We start from the raw sequence: 23,225 nt of genomic DNA, 5'->3' as shown, positions 1-23,225 counted from the left end.
TTTCTGAATGGACTCTAGTGGTAATTTGCTCGGTATTTGACGACTTTTGCTTTGCATATACTACTTCTGTCATGGATTTACTGATTTGCTTGTGGACGTTGTCATGGCGCCAGGTGTACCTTCCTTGATGGAGTGAGGAATGGCAGGCGGTGAGAATGTGCCTCAGTGCTGATGTCCGCTGACAAAGAGGGCAATACTGGTCCACAACAGAGTTGCCCCATCATCTCAGATTGTCGGGCGAAGGAAGAGTATTAAGTATCGCGTTCATTTGGAACGACATCGTCTTTCCATAGCCCTCGTATAAGAGTGTCCGCCATGTCATGTCCACGAACATTGTGTCTTCCCATTTGGTCCAGGCCTCTTGCATTTGTAGTCCCTTTAGGTGCCAGAGCTGCTGCTGGCAGTCACCTTCTCTGATTGTATTGAGGATTTGTTTTCTTGCTTTTACCACGGGTGCTGTTGGTGTCACGAAACCCAGTCCGGCTCTGGGCGGTCATGAAGCAGGCGTGTCCGATACGGCCGTTTCGGCACATTCCAATTCCACAACCGACGAGAACCTATGGGTGAACGTTTGTTCTTGTTTTCTGTGATGGCAATACAGTTGAGCGATGTTGTGGTCTTTGCTGTGCTTGATAATTTGCCATTTTATAGTTTGCTGCTGTTTCCATAGTGGTGTGATACACGTGAGCCGGAGGCCTGGCCTTTCTCGATTTCCGGTGAAGAGGATGGCGGTGTTTGCAGCCTTGGGTAGGCCTGCCCACTTTTTAATAAAGGAGAGGCTGATGTGATGAAGCGTTTTGGCAAAACTGTAACAAAGGTCAAGTATCTCTAGGTGGCATGATATTTTCGGGATTATCAGATGTTCATAGAGCCAGAGTTTCTGGTGACCGACAAGGTGAGTTTCATGCGCCAGTTTTAAGAGGCATCTAGTAAGGTCAACGAGAACTTTGCGATGTCCGTGCGTTGTCCGTCAAATTTCGAGATCTTTCACGTTGTCCGTCAAATTTCTCCCCAGAAATTTGAATTGCTGACCATTAAGCTGCGGTACATCCTTGCCGGGTAATGTAAGGCCGGGGTCGAAACAGGTGTACTTATTGTTGATTAGTTTTGCCGCGTAGGTCCTGCATTTATGTGGGGCAGCTTCCATTTGCGACCAGGACAAAAACTTGTCAACAACATCTAGTTTCTTTTGTGCGCCATGGGTTCTGTTACTAAAAACGGCTAAATCATCTGCGAAACCAGTGTTAGAAGCAGTGATATCCGTCTGCTTGAAATTGTATGAACGTGCCTATAGGGGTTTTGCCTGGAGGGCATCGAGGAGGACTTGGAAGGTGATATTGAACAGTATCGGGGACAGAGGGCATCCCTGTAACACACCGATACTGTACCGGAACGTCCGGGTCTGGGGCTTTTGTACGAAAGCAGTGAGATGCTCGTAGTAAGAAAGTACAAGTTTTCTGATTTTCAGTGGGATAAGGTACCGATGCAATGCCGCTTGAATTAAATTGTGCTTTACTGATCTGAATGCGTTCTTTAGGTCTATTCACACAATCGCTATGAAGCGCTTGTTCCTCTTCAAGTCTTTCATGGCTTCGCTACACAGAGTAGCATGTTCCAGGCGCGTCGGAACGACTTTGGAAGTGGGGCGGCCATGGAAGGGGGGTCGGGGGGTCCTCTCCCGGGAAAAAATTTCAAAAATTAAAGCCAATTGCAAGCATTTCCAGGCATTTGGTGCCATTTCAGTGTACGGTAACTACAATGAAAGACTTTTTGATTCTGCAAAAACCAAGAAGATGCTACGATCGGGGACAAACATCAGCCTCCCCCGGGAAAAAAATTCAAAAATTGAAGCCAATTGCAAGCATTCCCAGGCATTTGGTGCCATTTCAGTGTACATGGACTTTTGATTCTGCAACAAACCACGATCGGGGACAAGGATTTGCCACGTTTGCGCTGAGATCATCGCGCTTTGTTGCAGTGTGCTAAAAAAAAAAAAAAAAAAAAAAAACGGCCGAAAAAGTGGGGCGGCCATGGCCGCCCCGGCCGGTGCGGTTCCGACGCCCTTGTGTTCCACACAGCCCGACATTTCTGGCAGGAAAACTTTCTGTGTCATGCCATCAAAATACTCATTCACCAACATTTGGCGAGTTAGTATCTTGGACAGCATGGCAAAGAAGATCTTACCATCGCAGTTCGAGAAAGCGATTGGTCGGAACTTTGCTGGATCTGATACACTGTCACTTTTAGCAATAAGTGTAACCGAGGCGCACTGCCAAGATCGCGGGATGACACTAGTCTTCCAAACTGTTTCGAAGATACTGAAAAGAATATTGTGGAGGCATTTGCATCGCTTCCAGATACTGTAAAACGATAAACTTTCACGGCTCGCAAATTTCGCGTTTTCAAGAATTGCGTTGGTTCACGATGAGAAACTTCCGCGATCTCATCTACTCAGTTGGATCTTGAGGTGTCAAAAATCATTGTACAGAGCAGTTCGCGGCGATTTATTATAGTGAATTTGTGATGGTGGTGAAAATAGCTAAATTTAATCTCTAGCGAAAGTTTCTCACTTTACAGTAATGTACGGAATGCCGTTGGAACCAGGAGCTGACTTGTTCCTGCATTTTCTTAGGTTATTTTGAAACAGGGTCCATGTTGGACTCCCGTCAGTTAACGGAGCGGACGGTTTGCTCGTGGCTGGAGAATCCGGCCGGTAGAAAGTTTGACCACGTTCCGGGTCTTCATGCAACTTGGATACATCGAAGGCGACCCACACCGTAACTGTCCACTTCGTCAACAAAGCGTTGGAGTTGCACAGTGCTGTCATCGAGACTGCTCTCCTTCCAGGTCCCCCACCACCCGTGGTGAGGATCGCCGAAACGGTGTCTTGTTGCAACGGCACGGAGTTGAACGGCCTTGGTACTATGCCCAAGTCTATACTATGTTCCGTTGATCTCCACTCGAATCTTCTTGAACCATGAAAAGGCTGGTGACGTGGTGCACACCCATCGCGTGTAGTCTCCAGGTTGATTATCAAGATTGTTTTTGACAGTGAAGCGCATTTTCACGATGAAATAGCTCTCCCCCAGAGCAATACAATTCGGTGACGAGATGTCCAGTTCATTGTTCAGGGATGGTGGTGATCGATCTGCTGAGGAAAAGAGTCGTACTTCGCGTCTACCCTCAAGCAACGAAAGTTTCTTCTCCGTCCTGTCGAGGATGTTCTTCTGAACGATCTTCGTGTTGGTCAGGAGTCCGGTGAAGGACTCCGGAGCTTGTGGTCAGTATATCTCCCAGCTGTGCCATTCTTGCCAGTCACATTATAATAGGGGCGAATTTTTTCAACGATCCAATATCCAGTGTCTTGCGAAAGTCGTTCTTTATCGCTATCAATCGTTGATGCTCCTTGTTAGTGAGCTTCCCATCTTCCAGAGTGATGCCCAATTCCAATATGAACGCGTCTTCAGCTCTCACCATCTGCTGCAGTTGTTCAATACACGTGATAAGCTGACGTTTGGTGTCGAGAATCAGTGTTGTCTTCGTACTCCACAGCAGGTCCAATTAGGTCGGTGTAGAGCAGGACAAGTCGTCTGTCTTTTGTCAGATCCAAAGCCAACGGGAAAGTGTGAGATCCCACGATCGTGTATGGCTTGAGAACAGTGCCCACTATTGGTGTCGGGGTCCCAACGCATCCCAACACTCAACAGTATACTATCAGTTATAGTTACATTACATTATATTACTGAAACGGAAAGCCATCTTTGTCTCCAACCAAAGCAACGACTCGCGAAGCAACCAAAGAACAACTAAAACTGAAAAGAAGAACCACATGGTTCAAAACCAATACACAAACGCGGCCCGTATCGCGTATGCCAACGACACGTGCATGAAAGCAAGTACAGAATCCAGAAGGTAGCTTGCATGAAAAGTGCGTAGCGTTCACACCTGTATGCTAGCCCGCACTACAACTCGCGTAATATACAAGGGACTAGTACTGCGCAGTTGGCACGCATTCAAATAAGCTGTAGACATGCACTGCATAAATCTCCGAGTCCTCGTACAAACTGTGCAGTGCTGCAAAGGTACAAATAAATAAAAATCAAACAAATATCAATGTGCAGGTCAGCGGCACCCACACCCAGCACCAATCCGGGTGAGTCCTTCTTCAACAAGCACCTTTTAGTCCTGGGTAACGAGACACTTATGCGGCTGGTGTGACGAGAGTAGGAAAAAACACAATGTCTCCGTGTCCTGCTCGGTTCAGAGTGGCATGGATCATAGACACCAAAATAATCGTCTATATCGCTGTATGTTCCCGTCTTTATGGACAGTCTATCCTCTTCTTCTTCACCATGTACCACATAGCGTTTGTTCCTTGCCTCGTCTATGTTCTCAAAGTGTACTTCAAACTGAGCCGATTCAACATGCAGGACTTTATCGCGGGTATCGAGGTCCTTCACATTTAGAGTAAAGTTCGGTTTGTGCAATCCCCTGCTCACTCCCGACGTGTTGTTCGCCACTGTCAATATCACAGACATTCTGGTGATGTGATGATAATCACTATAGATAGGTTTTATTTTTCATTTTAACCTCAAGAATGTAGTGTAGCATGTGTGCTATACATGTGTGATATATATCGTAGTGTGCCATGAGTTCTGTGTGGACAGCCCTGGATTGTGTGAGAAGATAAACTCTCTGCAAAGTGCAAATGACTGAACAACTTTGACGTAGTGCCGTTGAAGAATTGAGTACCACCAATGCGCTTAATCGCAATCTTCGATTCCATTGGTCCTGAAAATGGGTCAGTTTCCAAGTTGGAATGAATCAAAATGGAGTTTACGTGTAGAGTGAATAGGCCTTCTGAATTCCGAGCATAACTTATGACACACTTTGTACTCAAGAGATTCGTCATGCTCGACACAGGTTTATCCAAAGCCGCCGATAATTGGTTCACTAAAGACGAAACGGGAAGGTTGAGTAATGAATAGCTGGAACCCGTGAAGTAATTGCCACTTATGTGGGTGGCAGTGAACAACACGTATAAAGCATCCAAGCTGAAATTTCCGACAGTATCGATGTTGAATGTCTTCAATGACATGTTTCTAGGGAGAGGTGCGTCCACTTGAATTACTTGGAACATTGCAAAAGACATGTCGTCGTGAAACAGATTGACGAATCGTTCTCTAATGGAAACTTGTTTGCGTTGTGAAATGTTGAGGTAGAAGTGACCGTCTCGGAACATGTCGATGCTGTTCACGTTGATTGTCTTGTCCTTCAAATCAACGAGATTTCCCCTCTGTATCTTTTTCTGCTCACCCTGTTGACGGATTCAAATCTGCTAGGATGAGAGTATATGTAGAGGTAGGCGTTTCTCCGAATGTGAGGTAGTAGATGAAACGGATCGGATAGGTTCTGATTTGATTGCGGACCCACGGGGCCTCTGGCTCCTGAAGGACCTGGGCAGATGATTCCTTGGGGGCCCACAGGACCTCTGTTTCCTGGAGGACCGGTTGCACTGATGGTTCCTTGGGGACCCACGGGACCTACAGCTTCTTGATCACTTTGCACACCACGTTCACCTTGTGGGCCATCTTGTCCATCTTCGCCTCTAGGTCCAATCTCACCTTCAGGACCGACTAATCCACGTTCTCCAACTTCACCTCTGGGACCTTCTGGACCAGGTATTCCTTGATCACATTTTTGACCGCGTTCACCACTTTGCTCATTAGTTCCTCTAATTCCAGTCTCACCTTCGGGACCGATCGATCCACGTTCTCCACGTGGACCATCTTCACCTCTTGATCCATGAAGCTAACTGAAAGCCATCCATTTCGAGCTGAATTTCTTGTACATGATGAGCGTGGTTGCATCGAGATAGAAGTCACCATTTCTCCCTATAGAGTTCAATAGCATGCCACCTCCGCTAAGCCATCCCAATCCCCGATCACCACGAGGACCTTTCATCGTGCGCACAGCGTCGATATTGTGGTGCAATCTCGAAGATGATTGACGGATTTCATTCTTGACCCAACCGACAGGGACAGCACATGTCAAAGAGCTATCATCGTACGCCTAATTACAGATGGAATGCTCGTTCATGTCAAGGTTAGCATTCATGGACACGGATCTGTCTGTTGTAACGTGCAGCTCATCAGCTGCTATGGCTTGATCTGTGTAGCGCGTAGATCTGTTTTCCACATCTTCCACTTTGCTCTCATCGGCTTTCTCATAATTTTCAGTTTCTCCACATTACGAACCAAGGTGTTTTCGGTGTCATCGTTCCCCACAACCGATTGCATCTCGACAATGTCATTCCGCATGCTTTGCATGTGTTTGAGGGAGGCCTCGTCACCATCACTCCTATGGAAATGCGTAGCCCAGTACGCCACCTTCACACACACACACACACACACACAAACACTGTACTAATTATGATAGGAAATATTTTCTTTCTCAAAAAAACTTTATGATGCTCATAAGAACAGGTAAACAATAGGCAATGCACAAAAAACAAGGGCCACAGTCATCGTGTTGATGAGTGGACCGTTCATCCTCCTCCTCGATTGAGCATGGATGTGTTTCATGAGGAAATCTCGCGCTAACAACACCTTCGCATGATCGCCTTTCCGTGCCAGCATGTCCAATAGAGTCACTGAATATGCCAAGGTCATCTCCAGGGCAACGATGTCGTTTGACGCATGACTCCATAAACCTTCCATGATGCCGCATATGCAACTTTCAAGTCGTTCAGCTTGTTCACGATCACCATCGCCAACAGTAAAGCTCACAGCATGCTTGAGAATGTCAGGTCTCTTCATAGCAACATGTTAAGCAGATGGCCACGCGTGAAACAATGTCGAATCACGAACGAACAAATGGTCAATGTCAAAGGCATGACGAGTCTCCGAGCATCCACTTTCATCCTTTGCGTATGTCGCAAGAACATGGTCAGCAACTCGTACTAGCAGATGATTGATCTTGTCATGAATGACGCATTCCTTGATGGTGTGCACATGAGATCACCCTGGTCCATCTTTCTCAATTCCATTCTTTTCACATACTGCAACCCATTCTCCACTAGTAGCAGCGGGGATACTAGAGTCCGAAGAGGCAAGGCAGCACTCTTCCGTGGACGTACTACTCGACACAACACCACTCATACTTGTTCAGTAGAAGTTTTTTTTTAATGAGTATCATGAGATATTGCCGTAAAAAGTAGTATAGGATAGTATAGGATAGAATAAGAATGAATGATCAGCTGTGTGGTAAAGAAGGCAGTTCATTAAAGACTTATTGGAAGGTCTCTACCAGCTGATCGTCTTGTTGGACGACGTCACTTCATAATGATGTGAAGCTCTCAGTCAGCTGTTTCAGTTCCGTGATAGAAAGTGTTATGTGTGCGTCCAGAGCACGATGAAAACATCTGGGTTCCACGTTAATGCAGATGATTGGAGCAAGACGTACCTTCATCACTTGCTCGTCAGTGTCGAGGGAGACTGCCCCGGGGTAGATGAGTACATCTTGTTCCACATCCAGTTCGATCGAGCTGGTCGGGACTAGCTTGTTTTCAATGTTGATGTACACCCGACATTGACCGTCAGACGAACGTGATGTGTAGAAGTTGGTCTCGATCTTCTCCACACGTCCACTTCAGAGAGTGTCACGGAGCGATGGACAAGTCTTGATCAAGTTCGTCATGATGAACTCATTGGACTCGTTCAGTTCGATGTAAACTTGTCCTTGAGCATCTTTGCGGGCTGTTGCCATACTACCACAGGCTGGCAGAGCTTCCGAAGGGAAGTACATCTTATAACCAGGTTTGTAGAAGGATTCACCCGATAACTTGTAGGACAGCTGCATATCCTCCTGAAACCCATCCACCACAATTTCTTTGTGGAGCTTGGGTAGGAGCAGGTAATACATAGCGACGCTTAGCCGGTACTGGCTTCGAAGAGAGCACAACTCGAGGAGGGTCAGCAGGAAGAGCGGAATTCTTCTTCACCTGTCGCTCGTATAGGGAAGCCATCTTCTAGGAAGTGAAGTCAGGACAACTCACGATGAACGAATGACTCAACTGCAGGACAATCATTCGTATTTATACGAGTCAGAGAGGGAGGTGGATTGAAATGATAAGATATGTGTTAACCAATCAGCATCAAGCCCGCCCAAAACATTTGACCAATCAGCATCAAGCCCGCCAAAAACTTTTCACCAATCAGCATCAAGCGCGCCAAAAACATTTGATCAATCAGCATCGTGCCCGCCAAAATGATATCTCATTATAAAGATTCCTTACATGCTACCTCCACCTTAGTGAATTGATACAGTATGGAAAGAAGATCACAGTCAAACGTGTGCATGTTCTGGATCACGTGATCAAGTGAATAGGTTTCCCAGCAATAAGCATCAATCAATGATGTCATAAGGGATATATCAGATGGAGATAAAAGCAGCAAATTCAAACGCAACGTGGACAATTGCAATGAATACACCATCCTAGTCGACTCCATGAGATGCAGTATGTATAGGAGTGGAAAATGCTGGGAAAGAGGTTTCATGATTCGACTGAACCTCAACGAGGATACATTGCTATGAGGCAAGTAGGAATGCAGTTTATGTCATGCATCCACATTCGTATCGTATACTAAACATGATAATGCTATAGCATAGTTTATACTCTTGTACAAACAGGACTTCTTCATCGCACGTATTTGCTCTCGAAGAGGGTGTACACGAAGCTGATCGGATAAGAGTTCAGTTTTCGAAAGAAAAGGCAAAAGATGACGATCCACACCACATAACCGCATATGTGCAGCGTAAGGCTTCTTCATCAAACTACATCTCTGATGCACATCAACTTCAGGTAAGTAAACCACATCCATGACAAGTCCACAAGAAGAACATACGTATCTTCCTTCATGAACAACATTATCGAGATGATGACACTGTTTTCCCTCCCCTTCTTGATCTTCTTCTTCTCCTTCTTGTTGTTGTTCTTCTTCTTCTTCTTCTTCTTCTTCTTCTTCTTCTTCTTCTTCTTCTTCTTCTTCTTCTTCTTCTTCTTCTTCTTCTTCTTCTTCTTCTTCTTCTTCTTCTTCTTCTTCTTCTTCTTCTTCTTCTTCTATCTCTTCGAATTGCATTATATGAGTTTCTTTTTCCTTTTTTCTTTACCCGTTACTGTCTAAAAAGCAGTCAAAACGGTTTTTATCCACCATTTGATGGTGAGCATTTCCCTTCTTCTTCTTCTTCTTCTTATTCTTCTTCTTCAGCAGAAACGCAGAGTAAACAGAAGAGAATTGATTACATAACTTTCTGCAAGGCAGGAGAGAATCTCCCCAAACAGCCCCCCTCCCAACGCAAACGGCTAAATGACCAATTCGTAACTAGCTCAGCAGACTGGCAGGTCCTGGTGGACATGAAGGATGAGAAACTTGTTTTCCCCCACTTCATAGCACCTACAACCTGTCGTCCAGACATAGTGCTCTTCTCCAAAGAATTGAGAAGAGTTCTGTGGCTGGAACTCACGGTATGTAGTGAAGATCGCTTTGCACAATCGCGCGAAATCAAAATCGAACGCTATCGTCACCTTCATAGCGCGTGTGTAAGGAATGGCTGGGATACGGAAAGTCACACAGCAGAGGTGGGAGCGAGAGGCGCCATATCCACCAGCTTGGATTCCTTCGCGAGATCCTTGCGCTGCACTAAGGAACAGCGCAGGCTCTTGCGGAGGAATTGTCGCCAAGCAGCGCTGAACTCAAGCTATGTCCTATGGCTAAGGCGAAGGGAGCGAACATGGCGCGACTGGCCGTTGTATTAAAACTGTTTGGTGAACCTGTTGTAGAGCACTTGGTGGGCGATCGGCCACCCAGCGAGGATAGTTGGACGTCCTTAAAATCAAGATTTGAACTCGCCATTCCGGCCTCTAAAGGGCCGGGGGTGGACGATCGCCAACCTTGCCAACCTCTCGTAGTCACTTGTTCTTGTCGAATCGTTATTTTCATAGCCTACTCGACATTCGCCCTACAAATTACCATACATCACAACCCAACTACCTGTACATGACACACCATACCATACAACCACACCCCAACTGTACTGGGGACCTATTTCTTCGAATTGCATTATATGAGTTTCTTTTTCCTTTTTTCTTTACCCGTTACTGTCTAAAAAGCAGTCGAAACGGTTTTTATCCACCATTTGATGGTGAGTTTTCCCTTCTTCTTCTTCACAAAGTCTCTTTTCACGTGCATAAGCACGAAAGATCTCAAATTCAGAATCCACCTTCACCCCACATCACCATCTCCATAATGAAACATTATCCAACAATGCATCTACTTCTTATACCCACTCCCATCCGGGGCAAGGTGGGGTACAATCCACCCTTCACCCGAAATATCATGTTTTACGTAAAAACCGGGCGCCCGTTTTTTACCCCAAAAATGGGGTACTATCAATAGTACCCCATTTTTCGGGCTGGACCATGTACCTCTCACAGAACCGGCTTTATACATACTACTGAGATCTATCTGAAACAGAAAACTCTCAGCTGTCGTCTTGAAGAAACCCCAACGAACGCGACCCTAGGTCCTGGAGTCGGGCTATATCTCAAGCTGTATTATGAGCTTGTAAAATGCACTTCAGCTGGGGATTTGCCCATTTTTGCGCATCCCTAGCCAGCCAGGTGCTATGACCAAATCATGCTACCGGCATCCAGAGGTCTTTGCAAAATCCCAGTGCTCTACGATAAAATTTGAGGGAATTGCATTGCGATGTGTATTTCGCTAGCAATTGACATGATGCTTCGCTCACTGTACATTTACGTTGATGCTTGTCATGTCTACAGGAAATGTATTACTTATGGATAGAGCCTAACAGAAAGTCCGAGATTGTGAAAATCGATCTACAAGTTATTAGTGGAGTTATTCAACTTATCGTGGGAGAAGTATGTGCAAGAAAGCCGATTTCGCATTTTCTGAGATCAGTTCTAGTCCTTAACGATTGGGAAGAGAAAAGGTGGCCACGATGGCCCTCCTCATGGCACGAAGCTCCGCGCTGTGCGTGCCACCATTTTTGACAAGTGGACTGCTGAGCGCCACAAGGACCTTTTGACAGGGAGTATGAGAGATGCAAAGATGATCGCGCAGGGGTGATGTGGTTAGGTGCAAGGTTTGTGTGCAGTTTCCAGGAAAATTTTGTTCGTTCATATCGTTCGGTCGAGAATTTAAAAAATGTTGCCTTTCAGCGACATGTGAGGCAAAATTGCAAATCCGGGAAGTGTCAGGACATTACGTCAGTACGACCCTTATCACATGGCCTGGAACACAAAACGTGCACATGCGCTTGGTTACAAGCCGGGGGAGAGGGGGGGGGGGGGGGCACAATCCAAGGGAGGGCTATATATTTTTTCACATGCTCATAGAGACTGGGGCACTCTTCAACATAGAGCACTATCCAAGAGAGTGCTCTAATCGCGAAAGTACGGTAATCCTTCTTTTCTGCTCCTACACAAACAAGCATGCACCGGGGATATCCTGACTTACCGAATCTTTCGCTTCCAATGGATGTCCAGCATTCAACAGACATTCTAGTACGGACACATGACCTCTGTATGCTGCAAAGTGGAATGGTGTCCTACCATACTGGAAGTAGCATTGTTAATGAATACAAACCATGTACACACAAACACACACAAACACATACATGCATACATGCATACACAGTCATGCAGATTCATACACATGCACACATACACGCATGTGCGCGTGCATGCACACACACACACACACACACACACACACACACACACACACACACACACACACACACACACACACACACACATACATACACACACATATACATACACAAACACATACATATCTCATAAGTTCGCTAATGCATTTCAAAACGTGGGTGAGGGGGGGGGGGGGGTTCCGCCCTTTTCGACTAGAAAAATGACAGTTCGCACATTTTCTGGAAGTGTACAACACTGTGCTGTGCATGTGCTAGATCGCTTCAGATGACTGTGTTTACATGGTTTAGGTGCGGATCTACCTGTCTTTGCAGATCAGCTAACCCTTGCACTGTATGCATGCATGCAGGCTACTCAGAGGTGTCAAATGTCACACCAGCCTGATCAAACGGTGTACCTGGCCAGCTTTTTATACAGCAGTACATTGACATTGTACACTGTACATGCACAGCTGTTATGGAGGGGGAAATTGGAGGAACTACATGTACGTTTATGTGTGTGTACATGACCATTGATGACTACACGTCATTGATTGTTCTTGTACTCAGTAATGAATAGTAATAGGTTGTTCATTTGACCGGACGAGACCACACAACGCTTGCAGATCACAGCACGAACAGTTCATCAGCTACACTCCACGAAAGCAAGTAGTAGTACTCCTGACAAGTCTTGTTTCGTTCCATAGAGATAATAACGGGGAACTTATCAGAGGAGAAGCAGTTGTTGAATGAAGGGATTTAGCTGAATAATGCTATTTTATAGAAAAGATATTGGCGCACTGAGGTGTAAACACTCAACCAGCTCACATATATGACATATCAATACAAAAGGGAATAGTGCAGAATGGAGGTGTTCTGAACCCTACCAGACACAACTATCACAAGTGCTAAATCATTCACACTGAGAAGGAGAGGTACACAGGAATAGGTTGCGCTAGCTTACATGTCACAAATGGTACTGAGGTAGTGACAAAGATAGGTGAAAAGTAGACGCCAAGTGAAAGCCAACAAATCATGACGGACGTCTAACGTCGCATCTGAAGATATCTGATGATTTTTTTCAGTAATGAATGTAACTTCTGGATGCACTACAGTACTTCACTAGCAAAACATTCATATCCATGTACATACCCAATGCTGTACACATGTACATACCCAATGCTGTACACATGTACATACCCAATGCTGTACACATGTACATACCCAATGCTGTACACATGTACATACCATAGCATGAGGCATGAACACAGGTACAGTAGATCTACACAGAAAATGTGCGATAAGACCTTCAAATAGAGGGGGGGGGGGGAGGTAGGGGGGGGGGGGTAAAGTCTATTCGAAATGCGTTACGTTTGCAAACATAATGCGAACTTATGAGATGCTCCCTTAGTTAGTAAAGGCAACACCGGCACTGGCATAGAGAGTTCTGCATCCTTATGGATGAAGAATTCATAGGGAATCGATGCCTTCTACAGTGAAACCTGTGACTAACAACCACCTCTTGGGGCCAGAGAAAGTGGTCTTTAGTGGCAGGTGGTCCTTAGTTACAGGTTTGCACCACCCAACCATGTATGAATGTTAGTGCCTGGCTAAGTGGTCTTTAGTACCAGGCTTGTCGCTAGTCACGATGGTCTTTAGTTACAGGTTTTACTGTACTTAGCATCTGAGATGGGTTGGTCTTCAATTAAGTTGGTTATGGGCTTCGAGCAGTATCAGCTCCAGTGCCGGTTCAGGCAGGTCAGCGAAACTGAGGGGGGGGGGGGGGCTGTGGGGGGGGGGGGGGGAGGCGGGTTACTTGGACCCGTTTGAAAAAAGAACTATTAACGAGAGAGCTTGGAAGCTCAGGGCCATACACTATGCTTTTTTTGCCTAGCTCATCATGCATGTTATTGGAACTGATGGAAATGTTTTTTCCATTAATTGGTTACATCATTGTTTTGCACAAACGATACAATCAGTTTGAATATAAGTCAGGCAAAAGTGATTGCAGAATTTAACGGGTTATATAAACTTTCTCTTTGCATTCGAGGGTAATACGACACCGTCTACCACCTTGCTGACCTAGGCAATAACGCATAGAGATGTTATGTAAAGATGCTGTGTATAGACATGTTATGTATTTTGTATTTTTTTTTCAAGACATAACCAAGGATTCGAACCCTCATTACCGCCCGGTGTGCATTACCCCGATACACTTCGCTTACATACTCATTCTTCCAAGTTGCTTCACGTTATGATCTTGCATTTGAAAGCCCGATTTGAATATTGTGGCCAGCTGTCTTGGATCAAGGGCGTCACACACGGCACGACCACAACGACCATGGTCGTACCACTTTTCGTCCAGGATAGTCCGCCCAATTCATCGAAAAAAGCAATAAAAAATTCAAGGATCTTCAGACTTGTACAAAACATCGCAACAAATTACTTTCATTGCAAGGAGGAGCATACAAGCTTGATGCCTAGCACTAGCAGTTAGTTATTGCCCAAGACTCCAGGCGGCTATCCACTACGATAGGCGGTTGGAGTCACGGGTAGGACCAACCACACGATGGATTCCTCACGGACGCATTCACTGAAAACTTGACAGAAACAGAGCTGAGCTGGCGGCGATCACTGGGTCCAGATCTAAAAATTTCCAAGATCTACCGTGTTAAAATGGTGATCAGCACGGTCAAGAGACACTACATGTATGTCACTTGTCAGCTACAACATAATTATATTCTTTCCACAATGACACCTACCTAGTACCTCTGGCTCCTGACGATCTACTGCAAGCTGATGCGAAAATGCATTACACCCACGAAAGCCGCGCTTGTCAATGGAAAAGGGAAACGCTTCATTCTCCGAACTAGAAAAGTGTTTGGATTGCTGCTCCATGGCGGTAAAATATTCTGCAGCTGTTCACCGACACGACCCGCTTCACCCAACGATTTACGATCGTTTCGTTCTCCGAGTTTCTTGGTAGCAGCAGCAAGAATTGTGTCCGCGACGACAGGACGAAAGTCTCTCGCCAACTAAAGTCCTGTTGCCACGACGACAGAGAAGATTCCGCAAGCCCTTTCTTCTGCTTCCAGTGTTGTAGCTCTCTGGTCCACTGGCAGATCTTTCAATCCCACCGAATAAAAAAGGATCTTCTTCTCTCTCTGAAAACAACCAAAATATTATTTCGCGACTGTCCAGGCCGGCCGTGTACATAGTGCATGCCACGCTGCGGACTTTTGCAGAACATAACATACGTTTTTGCACAGCGGCTGGTGCTAGAACGGGCAGCACGCTTGTACTTCGGATATTGCGATTTTTTCGAGGGCAATGGGTTCCTTTTGCCTTGCTTGGCTACCTACAATGTACAGAAAATACCAAAAATACATGAGAAGAATGTTTTTGGAGCTGCAGTGGGGTTGTCTAATAAGTGCTAGGGGAACCCTCCTTTGCGGCTGTAGAGTACTAAAACGTGCCCTGTTAGCCGAAAAATCCTTATTTTTTCTCAGGGGACACCCCCAACCCCGTCATACCACTCACAGCCGCCCTGTGACGCCCCAGTTGATGGTACGGTACGGAACAGGCACGGGATAGCGCCAGGTATATTTTCCGTTTGCCCTTCTAGGCTTCTTCTGCGACAGCTCGATCGCCTTTCATCTCTGGTGCGGGTGTAATCTAGTGACTTCACACATGCGTTATAATAGACGAATCCTTTTTTCTGGGTGCGCGTGCAAGTCAGCTCGTGTGAAGTGCATGTTTTTGTATTTAGTTGGTATGTGGCAGCGTATGGGACAGAGAGACTTTTGATCCCCGAGCTTGTCAGTGTAAATAGTGTTTTACGTCCACCATGACGGCTACAATTCCTAACCATACCACGACGAAATTGATCGGCTACATCATTGTACTGCAAAACGTTCCATCTGTTCGAATAGCATGCATGATGAGCTAGGCAAAAAAAGCATACGGTAGAACCCTGAGCGAAAGAAATAAACTTTCTCTTTGCATTCGAGGGTAATACGACGCCGTCTACCACCTTGATGACCTAGGCAAAAAAAGCATAGGGATGTTATACATTTTTCATTTCTCTTATTTTTTTTAAGAACATGACCTGGGATTCGAAACCGCACTATCGCCCTGCATCCATTCCCCCCGATACACTGCGCATACCTACTCATTCTTCCAAGTTGATTCACATTACGATCTTGCATTTGATAGCCCTGTTTGAATATTGTGGCCAACTTTCTTTGATGGTACGGTACGGGACAGGCACGGGATAGCGCCAGGCATGCCGATGGCACAAATACACAAAAAGGGAATTGAAGCTGTGTGGACCCTGGCTAGCGCCAGACGTTACTGAAGTAACGTCTTTTGCATAGCTACGGGTGTGGCGGCCCCGTGGCCATGGTAGACAAGATTTCCTTCGAACCATTACTTGTTCTTGTTCTTTACAAAGAGGAATAAAACTGAATCTCAAAGAGTTCTGAAAGGCAAAGCGCGACACGCGTACATGTAGCCTCAAGCAGAACAGCTCGCAGCACAAAAGGAAACATGCAGCCAAAAAGATGCCTAGCTCTGGTGTACATCGTAGAGGTCACTGCGCATCCGGTGCACTGCGCCCCAAAGGTGCAGGCACGGCGCCCCAAGGAGTGACGACATCCATAAACTGCATCACGTCATGCAGATAGAGCGATAGCGTACAAAGTACAAACAAAACAAAAATAACTGAGAGAAGCGAAAATGAATAAATTGAAGAGAAGAAGCGAGAGAGAAGAGAGAAGGAATTTAATTCTAATTACTTAGAGCTGGACAGGTATTATCAAGGAGACATGCAGATACACAATAGAATCGACTCGACTGCATGTAGAGTAGCTGCCTCTAACTGCAGCAGAGTGGAGCACGCACGTACGTGATCAACTCGGGAATAGTGAAAGGTGAGAGAAACAAAATACATATAAATTTGACCGAGCAAATACAATAATTGTGAATTCATGTGCAAGTGTCTGTAACATTCTCCCCCCTGGTAACAGGGAACCGATGACCTGTTACAAGTCACAAACAAACTTAGCGCAGCACGTCCAGCTTGGCAAGCTTAACGACTGGGCGCCGGTACAGTCCAGACTTGTTGCGCACATCTGCCACCCGCACAACGCCATCACTGCCCGGGTGTACAGCCTCTAGTCGGCCCCGAGGCCCCTGCCCTCGTGGCTGGTTGCTGTCGACGACCACCACGACATCACCTACAGCCAGTGACGGTGTGCCGTCCTGCCACTTCCTCCGCCTGGTGAGTTCTGGCCGGTATTCCAAGATCCACCTCTTCCAGAATTCGTCGGTGATCTTCTGTGCAATCCGCCAGTGCTTCCTCTGGCCCTCCGACGGCAGCCTTGGCTGGGCTTTTTAGGCAACGTTGCAGACGAATTACAACGGGAATAAATTGAGAATATAGGGTAACTACATAAAAACTGTGCTAGTACTCATTAGCTTTGTACTGCAATCAAGACTGGCGTTCTGCGCTTTGCTTTGCTGCGTAATTACAAATGACACTCAGCCTGTTTTCCTGAAAAGAAAACATATCTTGCTTGCCCCATTGTGTTCCTGCAGACAACAGATTGTGCTTAAGCAGTGTTTCTTTTTAGTTTTCCTTTTCCTTCCGTAACATTGCTGCCAGCCCGAATGTCACCTCGACACTGTATTTCTTCAGCATACCTGACCTAACTGTAGACACTGTGAAGGCAATGACTTGCCAAGCCCTCCGCGGCGAGCTTTACCAGTGCGGCTTGAACCCGAAAGGAAATAATAGTATTAACTGGTTTGAGGGAAAGAGACAAACGAGAAAAAAAATAAAAAAATAAAAAAATAAAAAATTAACTACTACACCATAGCTCAGTGGTTAGAGCATCGCTGGCTACAAGCGAGGGTCCCTGGTTCGAGTCCTGGTGGTGACAGTCAATTTTTTCTTCAGACTTTTCCCGTTTGTCTCTTTCCCTCAAACCAGTTAGTATAAAAAATAAAAGTATTTATATTTTTACAAGACCGTTAGCTGTCATAGCTATCCCATTGTAGTGAGGTCTGCTCTGGCCTCGAAAACCAGCAACATGACAGTGCGGACACGGCTCGCGAGCCCAGGTGCCCGACCGGAACAGATGTCTCCTCGACCAGGTCAGGTGACGCGGGCTTAACCCTTTCCGTGCTGACCCCTTTTACTCCAGCAAACTGCCATTCCAGGGCACTGACTCTCCTGGTGTCGTTTTCGCGCACAGGTCCGAACGAATTTTCTCTCAATTCAGTTCACCTTGATGGATTTTCGTCATCCTGGGCTTGTTGGAAAGATCAGGACCAAGCGAATCCATCCTGGTAGCTCTCCTCTCAATATGCACAGAGGTGCAACTTCTATGTCCTCTTGAAACTACTTCACGATGCCTCGGAAAGGCGCAGCAACTCGATCTCACATTCTTTTTCGATTTCTTCTTCCAGTTCAGCCGATTTTCACGATTCAAACTGCGCTGCAAAGCTGAGATCCACATGCTCCCGCTGGTGTCCGTTACGCATGCGCAGCTCCAAAGGGAAATCCCCTGGCACGCAACAGAAAACTGCGAATGCATGAACAAAAAAATCACGATCGCTCAGTGCCGTGAATTCTGTGTTCACACCGTCGCCGCTCCGTCAATCTTTCTCCTATCGCGAAGAACTTTATATTGCTAGAAAGCTAAGCTCAATACCTTTCCAACAGTTTATCGATTGTCGCGATAGACTTATTTTTGACGGAGTTACGAAAGTTTGTACACTCATCTACGCGCTGTGATGTACTGCGCAAATCTCATGACGTCCATAGACGTCATTAGTCGTTTGGCGTACAGCGCGCATGACGTCTATAGACGTCATTAGCATGGAAAGGGTTAATGGACCTCCGCGCTCTCGTATGGGACGAGGTACAATCGGCTTTTTCGGCCCCTATTGCTGAGAGTACTATATGTTGCACCTCACGCAAAGCCAAGGCAATGCAACTACTACCGCCGCTACGCCAGCCCAAGGCCCACGCTCTTGCAACCCGCCCGTTCAGCCACCTGCACCAGCTGTGCCCAAGGCTGTGCAAGAATGTATCTTGCGAGGCGCGTTTGTAGATATTTCAAGTTTGTTTACTGATATCTTCCATCCCACCCCCACCCCCCCCCCCCCGAACAATCCGGCTGGCGCATAGCCCGAATAACGATAGCCAGCTAAATATCGTTGAGTCAGATTACGCGAAGCAGGTGTGTTGCAAGGTTCTTGATATAGCTACCTGGCTCAAGGCCTGTACCACATACATGTTTGTTATCACGGCTGCTGCACCACATTGCACTGCTGAACTGTTTGCGTACCCTCAGTTTGTTCGATATTTTGTTTAGCTTTATATTACTCCACCAGAAGCACAGGCAAAATCTGCCTTCTCACTGGACGTATTTCCACAGTTCTCGCAAAATGAAAAGGGTTGATAGTGACTGCTAACCACCAGTTCTCCCCAAGCGCGTGGCTATAATACGACCGCCAGCTACGGATGCTCGCGGCCCAGCAACCAGACCTGAAGAGGTTGGACACCGTCGATATGAACCTGTAGCAGATAGCCTTCACACTCAAATTCACAGGGCATACGTGTCCAACATGCGTTCAATGGCAGACGGTCCATCCAGGGGCGAGTCCGTGTCCTTTTCGTCTCCAAGCCCAATACCCCAAGCCAGCAGCACTTACCTCCAGTGGTTGCACTCGCACCAGTGACAGCCAAGAAATCTGCAGCCTCTTAAATAGACGTCGCTTTTCTTCGGCGTCGTGCCGTTTCTCCCATACCTCCAGCCAGTTTGGTAAGGACCACCCATACCTCAGGTGCAAGCAGGAACAGCGCAGAGCCAATCGGCCACCGCCAAATCGATTGACTCTGTACATAGCTTCTTTCCTATACACTCTGCAAACAGCCCAAGTGATCACTCATGAGTGAGCCGCAACAGTACCCGCGACCGGATGTAAAGGTTTCTGATCAATGTTGCAAACAGCCAACCAGGGTGAACCAATTGGCGTTGCAAACGGCCAAAGCAATCGTTCATGCTTGAGCGGCAATAGTGCCAGCAACCAGGTGCAATGACTGCTGATTGGCGCCGCAAACAGCCGACCGATAGTACACAATTTCAAACAGAGATAGTAGCAGGTAAGCAACTAGTTGAAGGAAGCTGTTCCCAGAAAACCAGTACACGACACCCCAGCAAGCGTTCACCACCAGTGCACGAGAGCTAAGAACAAGTTATTATTCCTTTTCGAGCCAGGACTGCATATATGCACTCTGACCTATGAAAATTCGCGTATTACGTTGCAGTGCTTAGACCAGTGTACAAACTATCGTAACTCCATGAGACACATATGCACCGCAACAGTCACTAAACCGTTGGAAAGATCTTTTGCTCATATTTCCGGTGATATAATGTACTTCGCCGTAGGATAAAGATTCACTGAGGGGTGACAAGATGAACACGGAAATTACTCCCCAGAGCGAACGGGAGTTTTTTTGTTCATAACTTCGCAGTGTTTTTGGAGCGTACTAGGGGATTTCCCTTTGGCAGGTCTCATGCTTGATAGGCATCAAATAAAGCGCTGGGTTCTCAGCTTCGCAGTGCAGTTTGAATCGTGAAACTTGGTTGAATTTGGCAAGATGGCGAACAAGAACATGATATTGAGTTGTTGTTGCGTTCCGAGGGACGGTGGAGTAGTTTGGAGAGGAGGTGGAAATGGTCCTGGTGTGTCTATGTCGCCGATGGCTACCATGATGTAATCGCTTGGTCCTGATCTTTCCAACGAGCCCAGGATGATGAAAATCCGTCGAGGTGGAGTAAAATGAGAATAAATTTCTTTCGGAGCTTTGCGCTCAAACCTCACCAGGAGAGTCAGTGCGCTGGACAGCCGGCCTATTGGAGAAAAGGGGCTCAGCATGGAAAAGGTTAAGGCACGAGGTGGATAAATGTAGGCATGCAGATGGATAAAATCCAACGCAGGTTCTGAGCAGGGTCATCACTGGCGGTGACATGAATGTGGCGGAGCGGATGCAATCTACCACAGCCTTGTTGTCACAGTGCATCGTGATACGAAGCTGGCACCATTCCTTGCCCCAGGGGCAGCAAGCTGTGACCAACACATAGTGCTCTGGCAAGGTACGTTCGGGCCTGATTGGAAATTTTTATTTCCATTGCTGTCAGGTTCGGCCTCATTTCCTCTGTGCTGCGCTGACGAGTCCACAAAGGACGAAACAGTTCTGTCCGCAGATTGAGTAGTGCTCCTGCTATGTAGTGTAGTTATTATATGATGACTACATGTTCACATGTCATATAGGCCGTCGAAGTCTGACGTCACAGCTTCTTGACAACGCGTAGTTACTGTGCCAAGTGGTGACAAACGAAAGTCGCGAAACCGGCACTTGTCGTGTGTCCAGTGCCAGCAGCATGCAATGAACACAGCTACAGCATCATTTTTGACCGAGGAGCGCGCGAACGAGATTATTTTATTTCAAATTAACTGCTACTTGTCGCCGAGCTTGTAGTTTTCGCTTTAGCAAGAAGGAGAAGCTGTAGCTGAATATTTGCTTATCCACTGCTGTGCCTGAACTGTCATCCGGCTTTACATGTAGTCGCTGGCCAAGAAGCAATGATGGGTGTATCCGTTACTTCTATCGCAGCGATTGCTGATTTCTTTTAGTTCTGAGACCTACCAACTCCGGATTCGTTTCCTTGTCCAGCGGCAAGCGAAAACCAGAACTCCTATCTCTCAGGTGCTGGTGAACACTCAGCAGGAAAACACTGCACGATGGCTAGAGAGTGAATGAGAAACTTATTAGTAAAACAAAATTTGAAGTCGCGATCTTGCACCAGCGCGCCCCTGTCAAAGTGATGCCGTGACCGTCAGAAACACGACAAGAGCAGGTGACGTGACTTTTGTTTGTCACCACTTGGCCTTGTAACTACGTGTAAGTACGAGTTTTCAGGCAGTGTGACGTAGGCACTTCGACAGCCTAATGCGCATGCGTAAGAAAAACATGGTCTTTCCTCTTGGTGAACTTGAAGAGTACTTTGTGTGAGCGAAGACACAACAATGGCGACAAAGATATTATTATTAATAGAGTTGTTCTGGTACTACAGTCGTGATAGTTACGAATTGTTTCCATTGCCATGGCCAAGGCCATGATAGAGCCATTTGACAGCGGAGATTTTGATGAATGGCGAGAGAAACTGGATTTTTTCTTTTGTGCAAACGAAATCGGAGTTCTGGCGGCGAATGGCAGTACGGCTGAAAAGACTCGTTGTGAAAAACGGGTATCAGCTTATCTTATCTCTCTTCTGAGTAAAACGGTTTACTCCACACTGAAGACTCTTTGTTTACCTAAAGCTCCGAGTGATTTAAAGTATCAGGAGATCGAGGGAAAACTGACGGATCATTACAAGGTTCAAACATCACGATCGAGCGTGATGCACGCTTTCAGGAACTGTACTCAACTTCCTACTGAGTCAGTGACTGACTTTTCACATCGACTGCAGTGCAGTGCTGGAGACTGCAAGTGTGAGAGCCATTTTGATACAGCCCTATCGGACTAGTTCATCAGTGGTTTGCGGAGTGTTGCAGTGCAACGATTAATTCTGGCGAAGCCAGACGGAGATGGCGACACATTTCAGAAAATCAGTAAGATTACTCTGAGTGAGAAGAGTGCGGCAAAATTTGCTGCAGAGATGCGTCCTGACACTACGTCTCTAAATGCTGACAAGTCGTCAGACTCGAGGTCGAGGCGTACCTCTACTGCCACTTGTACTTGAAACCGCACACCAGCAAGGTTGACAAGTCATGGCATGTCTGGTGTAAAGAAAACGTGTTACCAGTGGGGTTCAGAGAGTCACTTGGCAGACGGGTGTACCCACAAGTCGACGAAGTGCCGTTTCTGCAAGCGCATGGAGCATCTGGAGCGCGTTTGCCGGTCGAAGAAACGCCAACAAGATACCCATCAGTTGGATGACGACACGACGTACGATGATGATGATGATGATGATACTGGTGAGAGTGTACCGTTGTTTCACGTGTGCAATGTATCTCAGTCTACTGAAAAGCGTTCCAATGGTCCACTGTTTGTACCGGTCACTATGAATGGTTTAGTTGTCGAAATGGAATTAGACACAGGCAGCGATGTGTCAATTTTGACGAAAAGTGATTTCAAAAATGTGGTGGTGATGAGCGTACATTGCAGAAATCAACGGTTCTGCTAAAAGGGTTTTCCGGTACTAAGATCGAATGTATTGGGGAAACTACAATGTCAGTTACGATTGCCAGGAATACCGAGAATGTCCTAATACGGGTGGTTGAAAACGACGGTCCCTCCTTATTGGGTAGAGATTAACTGAATGTTTTCACACTACCTTGGAAACAAATGTTTGCGGAAAGTGTTCACCGCATCCTGGGTACAGATACAATGAAGAAAGAAGTCCCTGCATTACTCGAGT

The 23,225-nt window shown here is 46.4% G+C and overlaps 1 long non-coding RNA gene across 1 annotated transcript in view; it reads right to left on the bottom strand.

The window, feature by feature from the left end:
* LOC135827562 (uncharacterized) overlaps positions 1-23,225 on the bottom strand; it is a 60,452-nt gene that overhangs the window by 15,235 nt on the left and 21,992 nt on the right. Inside the window, exon 2 of the long non-coding RNA XR_010555499.1 lies at positions 11,541-11,639. This is a non-coding gene — a long non-coding RNA (uncharacterized LOC135827562). The remainder of the gene's footprint in view (positions 1-11,540; positions 11,640-23,225) is intronic.

The sequence above is a fragment of the Sycon ciliatum genome, chromosome 11 (genome assembly GCF_964019385.1).
Source record: "Sycon ciliatum chromosome 11, ocSycCili1.1, whole genome shotgun sequence".
Lineage (NCBI taxonomy): Eukaryota > Metazoa > Porifera > Calcarea > Leucosolenida > Sycettidae > Sycon > Sycon ciliatum.
The sequence above is the reverse complement of the archived record's forward strand: the minus strand, read 5'-3'. Positions and strand labels throughout refer to the sequence as shown.